Genomic DNA, 16,147 nt, shown 5'->3' on the forward strand with positions numbered 1-16,147 from the left:
ATTATTATTATTATTATTATTATTATTATTATTATTATTATTATTATTATTATTATTATTATTATTATTTGGTAACACAGTTCACCTTTGGATACAATCATTGATCGACTCCAAGAAATGTCAGCCCATGGAAAAGTATGATGCGCTTCTTGTCGATACGAGTCGAGTCTCGCAACGGGCTTGGGTGTTTGTGTTGCCTTCAGTTATAGGTGCATTCGGTCGTGTTTCGTTCAGATACTTCATCGCATCAACCTTGCATATCCCAGCGCAATGATCGGAAAGTTCGTCTTCAACGAGCCACGGGTCCTCCCGGGTAATATTATTATTACCATAATTTGATTGCTAGTAATGGAACTTCCGTGCAGTGCCATATGAAAATGAAAATCAACAGACTGTTTCCAGTTTCAACCGGGTCAAGAATGGAATGAATGAAGCCCCCCTCCAGCGGTGAGGATATGACCTGTGCCGGCTGCCGAAGCCTGTCGCACTCCCCTGGGGCAATGATTGATGACTGACAGATGAATTGAAATGATAGTGGAGAGTGTTGCTCAGTAGTATAATTGGACAGTTCTGCCGCCACCGCCACCGCGGGCTCCCAGAGGCCACCTCCACCGCCACCGCACTGGGGGACCTTCCAGGGGCCTCCTCCACCGCCACCGCACTGGGAGGCCTCCCAGGGGCCCGATCCACAACCCGCGGGAAATTTGAATTTGTAAACAAAGCCACGTGCTTTTTGACAGCTACCATCAACAACAACGCATCGCTAACCTCACTGCTGCCATCTTGACGGGCCTAAACCTCAGTGGGACCAACTTAACCTAACTAGCGCGAGATTTGAATTGGTAAACAAATCCACGTGTTTTTTGACAGCCACGTGCTTTTTGACAGACAACAACGCATCGCTAACCTCAGTACTGCCATCTTGACGGGCCTAAACCTCAGTAGTACCAACTTAACCTAACTAGCGCGTAGTAAACAAAGCCACGTGCTTTTTTGACAGCTGTCATCCGCCATCTTTAAACTACAGAGCACTGTGCTGCCCTCTTTATCGCAGTAGCTGCAAATTCGTCACCTGTCATCGGCAGTGCTGCCATCTTGGCGGGCCTAAACCTTAGTGCTACCAACTTCACCTCACTAGCGCGAGATTTTAATCAGTAAACAAATCCACGTGCTTTTTTTGACAGCTGTCATCCACCATCTTTAATCTATAGAGCACAGTGCTGCCCTCTTTAGCTACTTACCTTTGAAATGTGGTGGCGGATAATTTGAAAAATGCTTTTTGACAGCAGCCATCTTTGAGGACCGTGCTGCCCTCTTTAGCTAGATACCTTTGAAATGTGGTGGCAGACAATTCCACGTGACAGCAGCCATCTTTAATCAAGAGAGCACCGTGCTGCCCTCTATGTGGTGGCGGCAATTTGAAAAATTCTACATGCTCTTGTTTGGAAACAAACTCACGCGCTTTTTTGACAGCCGTCATCCGCCATCTTTAATCAACAGAGCACAGTGCTGCCCTCTTTATCTAGATACCTTTGAAATGTGGTGGCGGCAAATTCCACGTGCTCTTGTTTGGAAACAAAGCCATGTGCTTTTTTGACAGCTGTCATCCTCCATCTTTAATCAACAGAGCACCGTGCTGCTATCATGCGGGCAATTTCGTCAGCTGTCATCCGCCATCTTTAATCCACAGAACACCGTGCTGCCCTCCTTATGGCTACTACCTTAAGCACGTAGTAGCGGGCAATTTGAAAAGTTCTGTTAGCTATCATCCGCCATCTTTAATCAAGAGAGCACCGTGCTGCCATCTTTAGCTAGATACCTTTGAAGTGTGGTGGCGGCAAATTGAAAAATTTCACGTGCTCTTGTTTGGAAACAAACTCACGTGCTTTTCTTGACAGCTACCATCCGCCATCTTTAATCAACAGAGCACCGTGCTGCTATCATGCGGGTAATTTCGTCAGCTGTCATACGCCATCTTTAATCTACAGAGCACCGTGCTGCACTCTTTAGTTGAAATGTGGTGGCGGCAAATTCCACGTACTCTTGTTTGGAAACAAATTCTATGTGCTCTCCAGCTGTCATCCACCATCTTTAATCAAGAGAGCACCGTACTGCCCTCTTTGTGGTGGCGAATAATTTGAAAAATTCTTTTTGACAAGCAGCCATCTTTAATCCAGAGAGAACAGTGCTGCCCTCTTTAGCTACTTACCTTTGAGGCGGTTAATTTGAAAAATTCTATTTGACAAGCTGTCATCTTTAACGAAAAGAGCATCGTGCCGCTATCTTGCGGGTAATTTTTACGTCACAGCTGTCATCCACCGTCTTGCATTGCTAACCTTAGTGTTGCCCTCTTTAGCTACTTACCTTTGAGGTGGACTATTTGAAGGAAAAAGAATCTATTTGACAAGCCGTCACCCACCATCTTGCATCGCAAACCTCAGTGCTGCACTCTTTAGTTGAAATGTGGTAGCGGATAATTTGAAAAAATTCTTTTTTGACAAGCACCCATCTTTGAACACCGTACTGCTATCTTTATCGTAGTAGCGAGCAATTTAAAATCTAGATGCTTTTTTCTAACAGTTGTCATCCGCCATCTTTAATCTAGAGAGCACCGTGCTGCCCTCTTTGTGGTGGTGGTAAATTCGACGTGCTTTACAAACCCACGTGCTTTTTGTCATCCGCCATCTTTAAACAAGAGAGCGCAGTGCCGCACTCTATGTAGTAGCGGATAATTTGAAAAAATTCTTTTTGAAAAACAGCCATCTTTATTCAACACAGTTACCGCTATCTTACATCGCTTACCTCGGTGCTGCACTCTTTAGTTGAAATGTGGTGGCGGTAAATTCGAACAAGTTTAATCATACATCGGGGGAGCTAGAGTAAGCACGTGCTGCAGTGATGACGTCATCATGCATGTTTAGACTTGTCCGTTTTCTTAAGAGTAAGTCGGTGTAAAAGAATGCAATAAGTATGCATCATAAAAACAAGAGTTTGCATGTGCTGCAGTGATGACGTTATTGTGCATGTTTAAACCCGTTTGTTGACTAAAAGCTTTAGTCTTCGAGAAACAATGATAGAGAGTGGAGTGCAAACATGACGAAAACATTAATAGTTGATGTGCAAGGCTTTAAAGTAAACGGAAACAAATTTGTGTTTAAAGAGGTGGCTGTGTTAGATTGCAGTGTGTTGTGGGCACCAAAACTTGTTAGTTTAGTATTTAGTCCACCGTTCCCTTACTGTTTGCAAACAGATGAAGATAGAAAGCAGACTCAGTGGACTGAAAACAATTTAGGTTTGAAGTGGGAAGAAAAAGGAATACCTTATCGTTTTCTACCTTTAATGATGAATGCACATTTGTCAAGAGCATATCTTGTTCTTTTAAGGGGTTGTGAAAAGAAAGAATGGTTGCGTGATTTTCTACCATCATCGTGTGAAGTTATCGACATGCATTAATTGGGGTGCCCATCACTTAAAACTCTTCCGAAAGAGCATAGTAGAGAAACAAGTAAACAGTCTTTACAACATGTATGCATGCTCTTTGATTGGTTGTGTTGCAGTGCATGCCGGGAAGTGAGCAACATGTCGAAATAACCTTAGTGTAAAAGAAACATTTGTAGAGTAAAGACAGCATCTCATTTCTAACAGATACTAAGTGTAACGCAGTTGAAAAGGCGATCGTAAAGTTGTATCCATGCAAAAAGGAACTAAACACTTTTACTGAAGAAGAGTTAAATGCATTACCAAAGGCATTTTTGGTTAATGTAGCTGCGAATGCTGTAAAGAAGATTTGGGATAAGGTGCCTCGTGAGTGGACTCAAGATCCTGTTTTGTCAGAGCTTCAAACGTGTAGTTTACATCATGAACACGTGAGTTTAGGTAGAAGGCCTTCTGTGAGACAGTGCCGTACATGTCAACTAATTAAACTGTATCACGGACCTAAAACTAACGAGTTGTCTTCGCTTATAAACACTTATCATGGCTGTGGAGAGAGTAAACAAGGAAAAGGTGAAGAAACGTGCTGGGAAAAAGATGAGGAAGCATGTTGGGCGTGGACTCATCAATAGAGTGATTGATCTTCTTTTCTTCGTGCTTCATCTCCCCTGCGGCCCTAGAACACGTTCGCCTGACACGTAGTTACATGCTGACTGCATAGAGTATGTCGTGTAGCTGTTAAAATCTGCTTCGTAAAGTTATGCTGTGTGTGTGTATGTGTGTTATTACCTAGTGCTTTAGCTGCTCAGAAGATAGCAGCACTTGTCGTTGTTGGTGCAATAAAACGAAAACTGAGTAACAAAGACCGTAAAATAAACAAAGGATAAAAATGTATATATAGTCTAAAATAAATATGAATTGTCAAAACATATTACAGGTGTTGTTTAATCCTACAGCATGTCCTAGTGACTTAGAAGAAAGGAAACGTAGAGGATTAAAAGAAAACACACATAAGATTTAAAGTACATCCTCTTTATTAATCCATGAATTAAAGCTGTTATTAAAACCAAGCCATTTAACATATAGTTTATTGCCACGACGTCGAATAACACGTTCAACTAAATAGTGATCAGGATATTTTGTTTTCTGCAGTTCTTCGATGTAGAATCCTCCTTCAATAGGCTGTCCTCTGAGATCGCGAAGTAAATACGTAACTGGATTAGTAAGCTTAACACTTCTGATTTGAAAATTTTCAGTGCTCCAGTTAGGTGTGTATCCTTTTGCAAAGATAGAATTGTGTCTGCTGATGCGAACAAAATCACCTTCTTTAAAGCGATGGCGACGTGGATCAGCTGTTTTCATTACAAGATGAATAGCATTTATACGAGGTGTATTCTTTGTAACAAGACGTGGCTTTGTTCCGATAGTGCGATGAGGTGTATCGTTGTAGGTAGATAAAAGTCTAGGTAGCAGATCAATCCAACGATATGAACCTTGCGCTGTAAATTCTCGCCACATCATTGTTTTGAGTGTACGATTAAAGCGTTCTACAACACTTGCCTTGAGATTGCTGAACGTAGAGTAGTGTTGAATGCCAAGTAACTTGAGGTAAGAAGAAAAATCCTTGTTGTAAAACTCTTTACCTTGATCAGTTTGAAGAAGCCTTGGGCAGCGTTTCGATTCTTCAACAATATGTTTAAATGCTTCTTTAACTTGAGCTGCTGTTTTAGAAGCCACGGATTGTGCAAAAGCAAACTTCGAGTACACATCGATAACAGTAAGTAGATACTTATACACCTTATTACTAGAGGCATATGGAATCATTTCTACTAAGTCTGCTTGCCAGAGATCATTTTTTCCTCGTGTAATAACGCGTCTGCGACAGTAGGTGCGACGTGCTGGTTTATGTAACTCATGTGCGATGTTTACCTTTACAGGTGAGATCTTCTCTTGACGAGCCATTACAAAATAATACCGGCATAACGTAGTTCTCTTTCTATTTCTAGAATTTCTTATCCGTGACCAGTGTGACCAGCCTCTTGCGATGCTCTTAAAAGTTGTAATCGTTCAACGAGTAAGTTTGGGTCATTCCAGTATCTTACATCCTCATACGGCAACAAAGGCTTGTAGATAACATCAAGACTACGTGCAGTCGGAAACAGCTTAGAAATAAACTCACGATACTTGTAACTCTTATTCGCATTTACAGCTTCTGTTCTCTTGTAATTATGTCGTGTTGCGTCAGTAGCAAAAAGTATTGCTTTATATTTTTTAAGATCATCTTGTAAAATTATATCCTTGTCAGGTATTCGTGAGAAAAGAAGTTCTAAGAGTCCTTTCGTAGGTTTATAGGTAACACCTTTTACAATGAGTTTGTTGTTATTAATCTTAACATTTGAATTTCCTATCCGGAAACAGTCATCTTCGTAGCCAATATCGTAGGTAGTGTCAGTTTGTCCTGTAAAAAGTTTTTCTATATAAGGTGCAAAGAGAGATCAATAGGTATCTTGAATAAAAGTTCTAAACTGATTGCGATACTCTGGTGTAATCATAACCTCAGACAAAGATGGTAGATCTTGCGTCGATGTGGTAGGTGTTTCAGCAATAACATCTGTAGTTAAAAACTCAACACGCTTAGATAATGATGTATCATTAAGTTCTTCTTCTCCTTCTTCCTTATCTTCCTCATCCTCTTCTTGATCTACATCCTGCTTCTTCTCTTCCTTATCTTGTTCATGCTTTTCTTCTTCATGCTTCTTTTTATGATATGATGTTTGCATAGAAGAAAAACTTGAAGTAGACTGCGGTAATCAAGTAGAATTAAAAATTTCTTTGAGTGGTGTACTTAGTTGTGTTTTTAAAAATAAATCCGTGTCTGCTTGAATACGTTTAAGCTCTTTAAATTTCCGTCGGATATTGTTTCTAGCTTGGATGATATGTTTTGTGATCTCCTTGCTAGATGTTAACATGATGATGGTTTTTAATCAAGTAGTTACTGTAATTCTGTGTTAATGCATATAAAATGATCGAAACCCATGCGATATCGTCCATGCTGTACATCAATTTCTTTATCAATAACTAAAAAGCTGTAACGGTGTAATGACCAACATTTAGCGCACATACGTTTAAAGTCATCGAATGTCATATCAGTGTTAACATGATCGTTATACACATGTCGCATGTTGCGCTCATCTTGCCGAAAAAGCACAATAACATTTGCGTTGTCACGTATCAACTGCTTAGGCACACGAGAATATGTTTGGCACAAATAGATGCAATCAACATATTTATGCCGACCCATACTAAAGAATGCACGAATAACGTTTTGCTGTTCTGTTGCGACATCATCAAAGATCATAAGAGAATTAGGAAGCACATCGTCTGGTGATGGTACTTGCTCATGTGAATTAAATTTAAAATATCTTATTCCATCTTTAATAGATCGTGCATTACAGTTTGTAGAAGAGTATATAGTGGCTGATAGAGTGACTTTGCGAAAACGTAAATATTCTCGAAGTGTACACCATTTACAGAAGTAATAAGTGTGAGTAAAAGATTTGTTTTACCGCATCCCGACGGACCTGATATAATACATCGAAAAGTGAAAGGAAACAACGTTCCATGACGTTTTCTTGTAGTTGTACTAGAACTAGGTAAGAGATGTGGTACAATGTCGGTGACAGGTAGTGTGTCTTGCTGCTTTATAATCTTCATGGTAACTGAATCATAAAGTACGTAATAGTAATATATATATATATATATTAAACGAAACAAGAGGCAACGGTTAGTTTATGATTTGCTCTTGACTAGTAAAGTCGTGTACAGCATGGTGAAAAAACGATATCCAAACGACATGAAGAAGAAGAAGAAAGTAAAAACTGTTGGATGGAAAGATGTTATAAAGGCTGCGCAAAAAGCTATTCGAGGGGAATACAATCCTCGTGTAGCTATTACTAAAGCGTTACGCGCAGCAAGAGCGAGAATTTCTCCAAAGTGCAGAGCAATATTTAGTAAACGTGCACGAATTATTCCTGTACCAAAACGAGGAGGATTTCTTCCTGCGCTGTTTGCTGGCTTAGCAGCTTTAGGGTCATTGCTAGGTGGTGCTAGTGCTGTAGCGAGAACTGTCGAAGCTGTAGAAGAAGCGAAACAACAGTTGAAAGAGAGTGAACGTCATAACAAGGCGATAGAGGCAATTGCGTTACGAGGCAAAGGTGTGAACATGAAGCTAGCGCCATACAAGAAAGGGCTTAGTATCTTCATATCTCCAAAAAACGTCTACTGAATGCACTGCCACATCGAACTCTAACGCATGATGAAGCTTTTACGTTTGCTAAACAAGTAGGAATTCATTATTTTCCAGGAGTGTATATGCGCGATCAACTACCAGCGCGCCCACGTGAACGTGAAAGTGCCGTAATTAACTTGGACGACAGTCGTGGACCTGGAACTCATTACGTTGCTTATGTAAAACGTAAATGTATAGTATGGTATTTTGATAGCTATGGAGACTTACCTCCTCCTTTTGAGCTCATACGTTATTTCGGAAGCAGTGCAGACATTGTTTACAATAAAAACCGTGTGCAAAACTTTAATACACGCATGTGTGGACGATTATGTCTTATGTTCTTATATCAAACCCAGACAGTAGAGAAAGTGCATTAGTGTCTACGTAATGACGAACAGTGAAAGAACGTTTGCTGTACGTGGAGAAGGACCTGAAACAACCGTCTATTTTAATGCACCAATCGAACTTGGTTATCAGCCGCATAGTCTTGGACTAGTATCGTTTGAAAGCTACAATAAAATCTATAATGTGCGTGATGGTGTAAACAAGTTCTATTACGATGAGTATGTGCTAACACTACCTTCAGGTAGTTATACAGTAGACGATATTCACGACTATATTGAAAGTACGTTAATTGATCAGTTTGGGGAAGATAGTTTTAGTAATCATAATTACAAGTTCTCTATCACTATAAGCAACATTACACATAAATGTGTTATTGAATCATCATTTAAGATTGACTTCAAATCACAACCTGATTCGATTGGACCACTGCTTGGATTTTCATCGAGGGAGCTCCTACCCAACGTACGTTACGAGTCTGATCAACCTATAAAACTCTTCGATGATTATAATGTGAACATTACTTGTAATATTATTACAGACATGAATAGTAATCTACAACCTTCGCACGTCCTGCACGACTTTATTGTTACAGAGGAACGTCGAAACCAGCAGTAGTTCTTTATCATCCTGTGTCTGTAAAACACATTAGCAACATTACTCTTAGACTTGTAAATAAACATAATCAGCTTATTCATTTAGATCAGCACGCGTACGTAGCTTACAAACTACATCTTAAACCAGTATGAAAACTATCTATAAAACACGGTGTACATTCCGAAGACATACTACATGTGTGCAGAGACTCAACGAGTTAACAGATGCCCTTAAGCAGATACTCCAAGATTTAGGATATACACTACTACAACAGAATGGAAGAAATGCTAGACATTACGAATACAGTAGAAAGTCGTGAAGGTGTAGTACGAAGTGAGCTTCATTCCTATCAACCTTTTACGTTTGGATTAAATAACAATGATGAAATTCATTTTATTATTAATCAACAAGATGTTTACACCTTACCACACGAAAGCTACCTCTATACTGAAGGAAAACTAGAAAAGTCTGATGGAAGTGGACCAAGCACTTCACAACTAAACAACCATGCTCTAGCTTTTCTCTTTTCTGAAGCGCGATATGAAGTAAATAATTTTGAAATAGATCGAACGAAGAATGTTGGTATTACAAGTGCAATGAAACTCTACCCTTCTTTCTGTGATGAAGAAAGTAATCTTTTGCGGATGGCTGGATGGTGTCCAAAAGCTACTAACAACTGGATGATTAATGAGGATGGAACTTTTACGGGTATGTTATCACTGAAACATATTTTTGGATTCGCAGAAGACTTTACACGTATTACAATCAACGCAAAACAAGAGCTTATTCTAATCCGTGATCGAAGTGATTACAATTCTCTTAAAGCAGTAGAAACACCTGTAGAATCGAAAATAACGCTGCATCGTATACTGTGGCGGATTCCACATGTAACCTTATCTGATCGTGAAAAACTTCGATTGCTCAAGATTGTAGAAAATGATACACCATTACCTATACGTTTTAGAAGTTGGGAGCTGCATGAATATCCTGTGTTACCACCTACAAACAAGCATAGCTGGGCTGTTAAAACATCACGTTTTACTGAGAAGCCCTTGTACATTATTTTTGGATTTCAAACTAATCGTAAATTCAATCACGAAAAAGATAGCTCACTGTTTGATCACTGTAAATTAAGACACGTTAGACTATATCTCAACGGAATTACGTATCCCTACGAAAATATAGACATTAACTTTGAGAAAAAAAGTTTGGGATGCTCTATGACATGTTTTGTAAATTTCAATCATCGTATTATCAGAAAGATGATCGTCACCTCAAGAATTTAAAAATAAAGCACCGATTGTAGTTATAGACTGCTCTTATCATGAAGAATCTATAAAAGAATCTCCAGTTGATATTCGTTTAGAATTTGAAACATCTGAAAACATTCCTGCTAACACAGCAGCATATTGCCTTATTATTCATATGAGTGATGTTACTTACCATCCGCTAAAGAATATTGTTACGTGACTATAAATAAGAATAGATATTTATCATTTTCATTAGTGTGTGCTTCGACATCGTACGCTATGGAACAAAACTGTAAATGTGCATGCTGTTTGCATGCTCATACGCAACATCTTATTTATCTTACACGAGTGAGTGAGGCTATTAAAATGTTCTATAAACATAGATCGTCGATGCCGAAACATCTTGCTCAATACTTACCACCAGGATTTTTATCTACGTACGCTGCCTCTTACGTACATAATTTTTGGGACATCCTTCCTCTACACAGTAAGATGTCGATCGAAGTAGCCTTATGCAGAACTTATGAACGACATTACAAGCATCGAGGAGAAAATGGTGATGATGATTGGGATGGACCAAATCCGAGGATTGAACACTGTACACAGTGTATGAATGACCTTTCTCTAGTACCTCATGATGATGATGATTCCGAAAAGGAATAACAACAAGGTAAGAAGTACATGATCTTCTCTGTAAAGCATAACATACTTAGTATAATATAATTCTAAATGTTTTGTTTAATTTGAATGTTGCAGGAGGCATTTCAGAAGCATACGTTGTTACGAAGCACACCCACCTTTTCAGCAGCAAAAACGAACACTGTTGTAGTACATTTGTAAATAAATATTTGATCGCATTCAAAAATGTTGTACTTATTGCATTGCTTTACACCGACTTACTCTTAAGAAAAACGATCAGGTCTAAACATGCACAATGACGTTATCACTGCAGCACATGCTTACTCTACCTTTCCCGATGCATGTTTAAACTTGTTCGAATTTACCGCCACGACATTCCTTTACACCGACTTACTCTTAAGAAAACGGACAAGTCTAAACATGCATGATGACGTCATCACTGCAGCACGTGCTTACTCTAGCTCCCCCGATGTATGATTAATTTTGTTCAAATTTACCGCCACCACATTTCAACTAAAGAGTGCAGCACCGAGGTAAGCGATGTAAGATAGCGGTAACTGTGTTGAATAAAGATGGCTGTTTGTCAAAAAGAATTTTTTCAAATTATCCGCTACTACATAGAGTGCGGCACTGCGCTCTCTTGTTTAAAGATGGCGGATGACAAAAAGCACGTGAGTTTGTAAAGCACGTCGAATTTACCACCACCACAAAGAGGGCAGCACGGTGCTCTCTAGATTAGAGATGGCAGATGACAACTGTTAGAAAAAAGCATCTAGATTTTAAATTGCTCGCTACTACGATCAAGATAGCAGCACGGTGCTCAAAGATGGGTGCTTGTCTAAAAAGATTTTTTTCAAATTATCCGCTACCACATTTCAACTAAGGAGTGCAGCACTAAGGTTTGCGATGCAAGATGGTGGGTGACGGCTTGTCAAACAGATTTTTTTTCTTTCAAATAGTCCGCCTCAAAGGTAAGTAGCTAAAGAGGGCAACACTAAGGTTAGCAATGCAAGACGGTGGATGACAGCTGTGACGTAAAAATTACCCGCAAGATAGCGGCACGATGCTCTTTTCATTAAAGATGACAGCTTGTCAAATAGAATTTTTCAAATTAACCGCCTCAAAGGTAAGTAGCTAAAGAGGGCAGCACTGTTCTCTCTGGATTAAAGATGGCTGCTTGTCAAAAAGAATTTTTCAAATTATCCGCCACCACAAAGAGGGCAGCACGGTGCTCTCTTGATTAAGGATGGTGGATGACAGCTGGAGAGCACATAGAATTTGTTTCCAAACAAGAGTACGTGGAATTTGCCGCCACCACATTTCAACTAAAGAGTGCAGCACGGTGCTCTGTAGATTAAAGATGGCGTATGACAGCTGACGAAATTGCCCGCATGATAGCAGCACGGTGCTCTGTTGATTAAAGATGGAGGATGACAGCTGTCAAAAAGCACATGGCTTTGTTTCCAAACAAGAGCACGTGGAATTTGCCGCCACCACATTTCAAAGGTATCTAGCTGAAGAGGGCAGCACTGTGCTCTGTTGATTAAAGATGGCGGATGACGGCTGTCAAAAAGCGCGTGAGTTTGTTTCCAAACAAGACCATGTAGAATTTTTCAAATTACCGCGACCACATAGAGGGCAGCACGGTGCTCTCCTGATTAAAGATGGCTGCTGTCACGTGGAATTGTCTGCCACCACACTTCAAAGGTATCTAGCTAAAGAGGGCAGCACGGTGCTCAAAGATGGCTGCTGTCAAAAAGCATTTTTCAAATTATCCGCCACCACATTTCAAAGGTAAGTAGCTAAAGAGGGCAGCACTATGCTCTATAGATTAAAGATGGTGGATGACAGCTGTCAAAAAAGCACGTGGATTTGTTTACCGATTAAAATCTCGCGCTAGTGAGGTTAAGTTGGTAGCACTAAGGTTTAGGCCCGCCAAGATGGCAGCACTGCCGATGACAGGTGACGAATTTGCAGCTACTGCGATAAAGAGGGCAGCACAGTGCTCTGTAGTTTAAAGATGGCGGATGACAGCTGTCAAAAAAGCACGTGGCTTTGTTTACTACGCGCTAGTTAGGTTAAGTTGGTACTACTGAGGTTTAGGCCCGTCAAGATGGCAGTACTGAGGTTAGCGATGCGTTGTTGTCTGTCAAAAAGCACGTGGCTGTCAAAGAACACGTGGTTTTGTTTACCAATTCAAATCTCGCGCTAGTTAGGTTAAGTTGGTACCACTGAGGTTTACGCCCGTCAAGATGGCATCAGTGAGGTTAGCGATGCGTTGTTGTTGATGATAGCTGTCAGAAAGCACGTGGCTTTGTTTACAAACTCAAATTTCCCGCGGGTGGTGGAGCGGGCCCCTGGGAGGCCTCCCAGTGCGGTGGCGGTGGAGGAGGCCCCTGGAAGGCCCCCCAGTGCGGTGGCGGTGGAGGTGGCCTCTGGAAGCCCGCGGTGGCGGTGACGGCAGAACTGTCCAATTATACTACTTCGCTGGAATGGGAGATGACAGGGAAAACCGGATTACCCGGAGAAAAAGCAGTCCTGCCTCCACTTTGTCCAGCACAAATCTCACATGACGTGACCGGGGTTGAACCACGGAACTCAGGAGTAAGAAGCCGGCGCGCTGCCGGTTGAGCCACGGAGGCACTTGGAGTGCCGTATACAGTACGTAAATTATGCTATTGATGACAGTAAAACGGTAAAACTTGCACGTTTTCATATCTTTTTTTTTGCTAGGGGCTTTACGTCGCACCGACACAGATAGGTCTTATGGCGACGATGGGATAGGAAAGGCCTAGGAGTTGGAAGGAAGCGGCCGTGGCCTTAATTAAGGTACAGCCCCAGCATTTGCCTGGTGTGAAAATGGGAAACCACGGAAAACCATCTTCTTTTTTTTTGCTAGGGGCTTTACGTCGCACCGACACAGATAGGTCTTATGGCGACGATGGGAAAGGAAAGGCCTAGGAGTTGGAAGGAAGCGGCCGTGGCCTTAATTAAGGTACAGCCCCAGCATTTGCCTGGTGTGAAAATGGGAAACCACGGAAAACCATCTTCAGGGCTGCCGATAGTGGGATTCGAACCTACTCTCTCCCGGATGCAAGCTCACAGCCGCGCGCCTCTACGCGCACTGCCAACTCGCCCGGTCGTTTTCATATCTATAAATTAACGTAACGTTTCAACTTTCATCATTGAAGACATTTTGCAAATTACCGAAGTGAAGTAATTTCCACATTACATGTGACTGATGAACCTTCTTCTTCTTCTTCTTCCCAGTTAATTGGGCTTGACAATTTTTATGGAATTGGCCCAGTTTTACGACATGATGTCTTTCCAGACGCCAACCTTGTGTGGAGGGAAGTATTCACTATTGCATGTTTGTGTGGTGGTTTATTAGTGTAGTGTTTTGTGTGATTGAAAAGAGGTGTATCAAGAAAAACAAAAACACCCGGCCCCCGAGCTAGGGGAATTAACTGAACGCAGTTAGAATCCTCGGCCCGGCCTGGAACCGAAATCCTTTATGCTGACCATTCAGGTGACGAATATTACATGTTGTTTGTTTTACGTCCCAATCACTACTTTTACGGTCCGGCTCCATGACTAAATGGTTAGCGCGCTGTCCTTTGGTCACATGGGTCCTGGGTTCGATTCCCGGCAGGGTTGGGAATTTTCACCATAATTGGTTAATTCCGCTGACACTGGGGCTGGGTGTATGTGTCGTCTTCATCATCATTTTATCCTCATCACGATGCGCAGGTCGCCTATTTAGAGTCAAATCAAAAGACCTGCACGTGGCGAGCCGAACTTGTCCTCGGACACTCCCGGCACTAAAGGCCATACGTCATTTTCATGTTTTCACTACTTTTACGGTTCTCAGGGAATATTACACGTTTTTCCCGAAAACAAGTACTTGGCTGTCTTCAGTTATCTTGTTGTATATATGCTGAAAACTCTCAAATACAACAGTAAATTGAAAATGTTAAGGATCTACCTTTCCCCATTAATCTCCCTTCACTTCCGTTACTCGGCCTCTTCAGTAGTTCAGCTCCACTCCTTTCAACAACTGCGCCAACACGATGCTCAAGGTGAGTTCACCTCCTTTCCCTTGACTTTCTTCTCGTCTACGCAAATTTTTATCACACCTAATTTGGCTTTCAATCTTTCCATCAGGTCTCCACGATTCCATATCGAACTGGGAATCATAACATTGGTTCAAAATAAGATCTCCCACATGACCACATTGTTTGTTTCGGAACCACCAGAGTTAAGCCTGTTGATTACCACAGATTAAGAGAAAAAGATTTATTCTTTTCACGGATAACACATATTTTACAGTTTCTTTTTAACAAGACTAACGGTACACCTTATGATCTATACGCCTCAAGCTGGACTATTTCCTTGTGTATCAAGTCTTAACAACTGAGTTACCTTCTCAGATTTTATAGAATTTTACTTTATGGTCAGACGCAACTTATTCTCAACATTTCAACTTGTTACAGTTTAATCTTTGTCATTGTAGGTGCTGCCATGTGTTTTAACTGAGTTACCTTCTCAGATTTTATAGAATTTTACTTTATGGTCAGACGCACCTTATTCTCAACATTTTAACTTGTTACAGTTTAATCTTTGTCATTGTAGGTGCTGCCATGTGTTTTAACTGAGTTACCTTCTCAGATTTTATAGAATTTTACTTTATGGTCAGACGCACCTTACTCTCATGATTTTAACTTGTTAAAATTTAACATTTGTCATTGTAGGTGCTGTCGTGTGTTTTATATTTTAACTTGTTACAATGATATGGACTACTTTCAAGAATATGTGCTTGGGCTCTATTGAATTTGCCACTCCTGGCAGCCGTCCCATCATACCCTTGACCTCCCAGGTATTCTCTTTGTATGTTACAGTTGCTAGACCACCCCAAATAGTTTGTATTAACCTTTCAACATACAGGTTCTCCAGAGTCAAAAATGCAAAAAATACAGTCCATGGGTAGTGTATCCTTCCAAGGCATTATCTTTCACGTATCACAGTAGTATAATTGGATGGTTCTGCGGCCGCCACCGCCACCGGGCTCCCAGAGGCCACTTTCACCACCACCACAGCCAGAGGCCTCCCAGATGCCTCCTCAACCACCACCACAGCCAGAGGCCTCCCAGAGGCCTCCTCCACCACCACCACAGCCAGAGGCCTCCCAGAGGTCTCCTCCACCACCCGCGGGAAATTTGAATTTGTAAACAAAGCCACGTGCTTTTTGACAGCTGTCATCGACAACAACGCATCGCTAACCTCACTGCTGCCATCTTGACGGGCCTAAACCTCAGTAGTACCAACTTAACCTAACTAGCGCGAGGTAAACAAAGCCACGTGTTTTTTGACAGCCACGTGCTTTCTGACAGACAACAACGCATCGCTAACCTCAGTACTGCCATCTTGACGGGCCTAAACCTCAGTAGTACCAACTTAACCTAATTAGCGCGTGGTAAACAAAGCCACGTGCTTTTTGACAGCCACGTGCTACTTTGACAGCTGTCATCCGCCATCTTTAAACCACAGAGCACTGTGCTGCCCTCTTTATCGTAGTAGATGTAAATTCGTCACCTGTCAT

Source organism: Anabrus simplex, chromosome 2 (genome assembly GCF_040414725.1).
Source record: "Anabrus simplex isolate iqAnaSimp1 chromosome 2, ASM4041472v1, whole genome shotgun sequence".
NCBI classification, from domain to species: domain Eukaryota; kingdom Metazoa; phylum Arthropoda; class Insecta; order Orthoptera; family Tettigoniidae; genus Anabrus; species Anabrus simplex.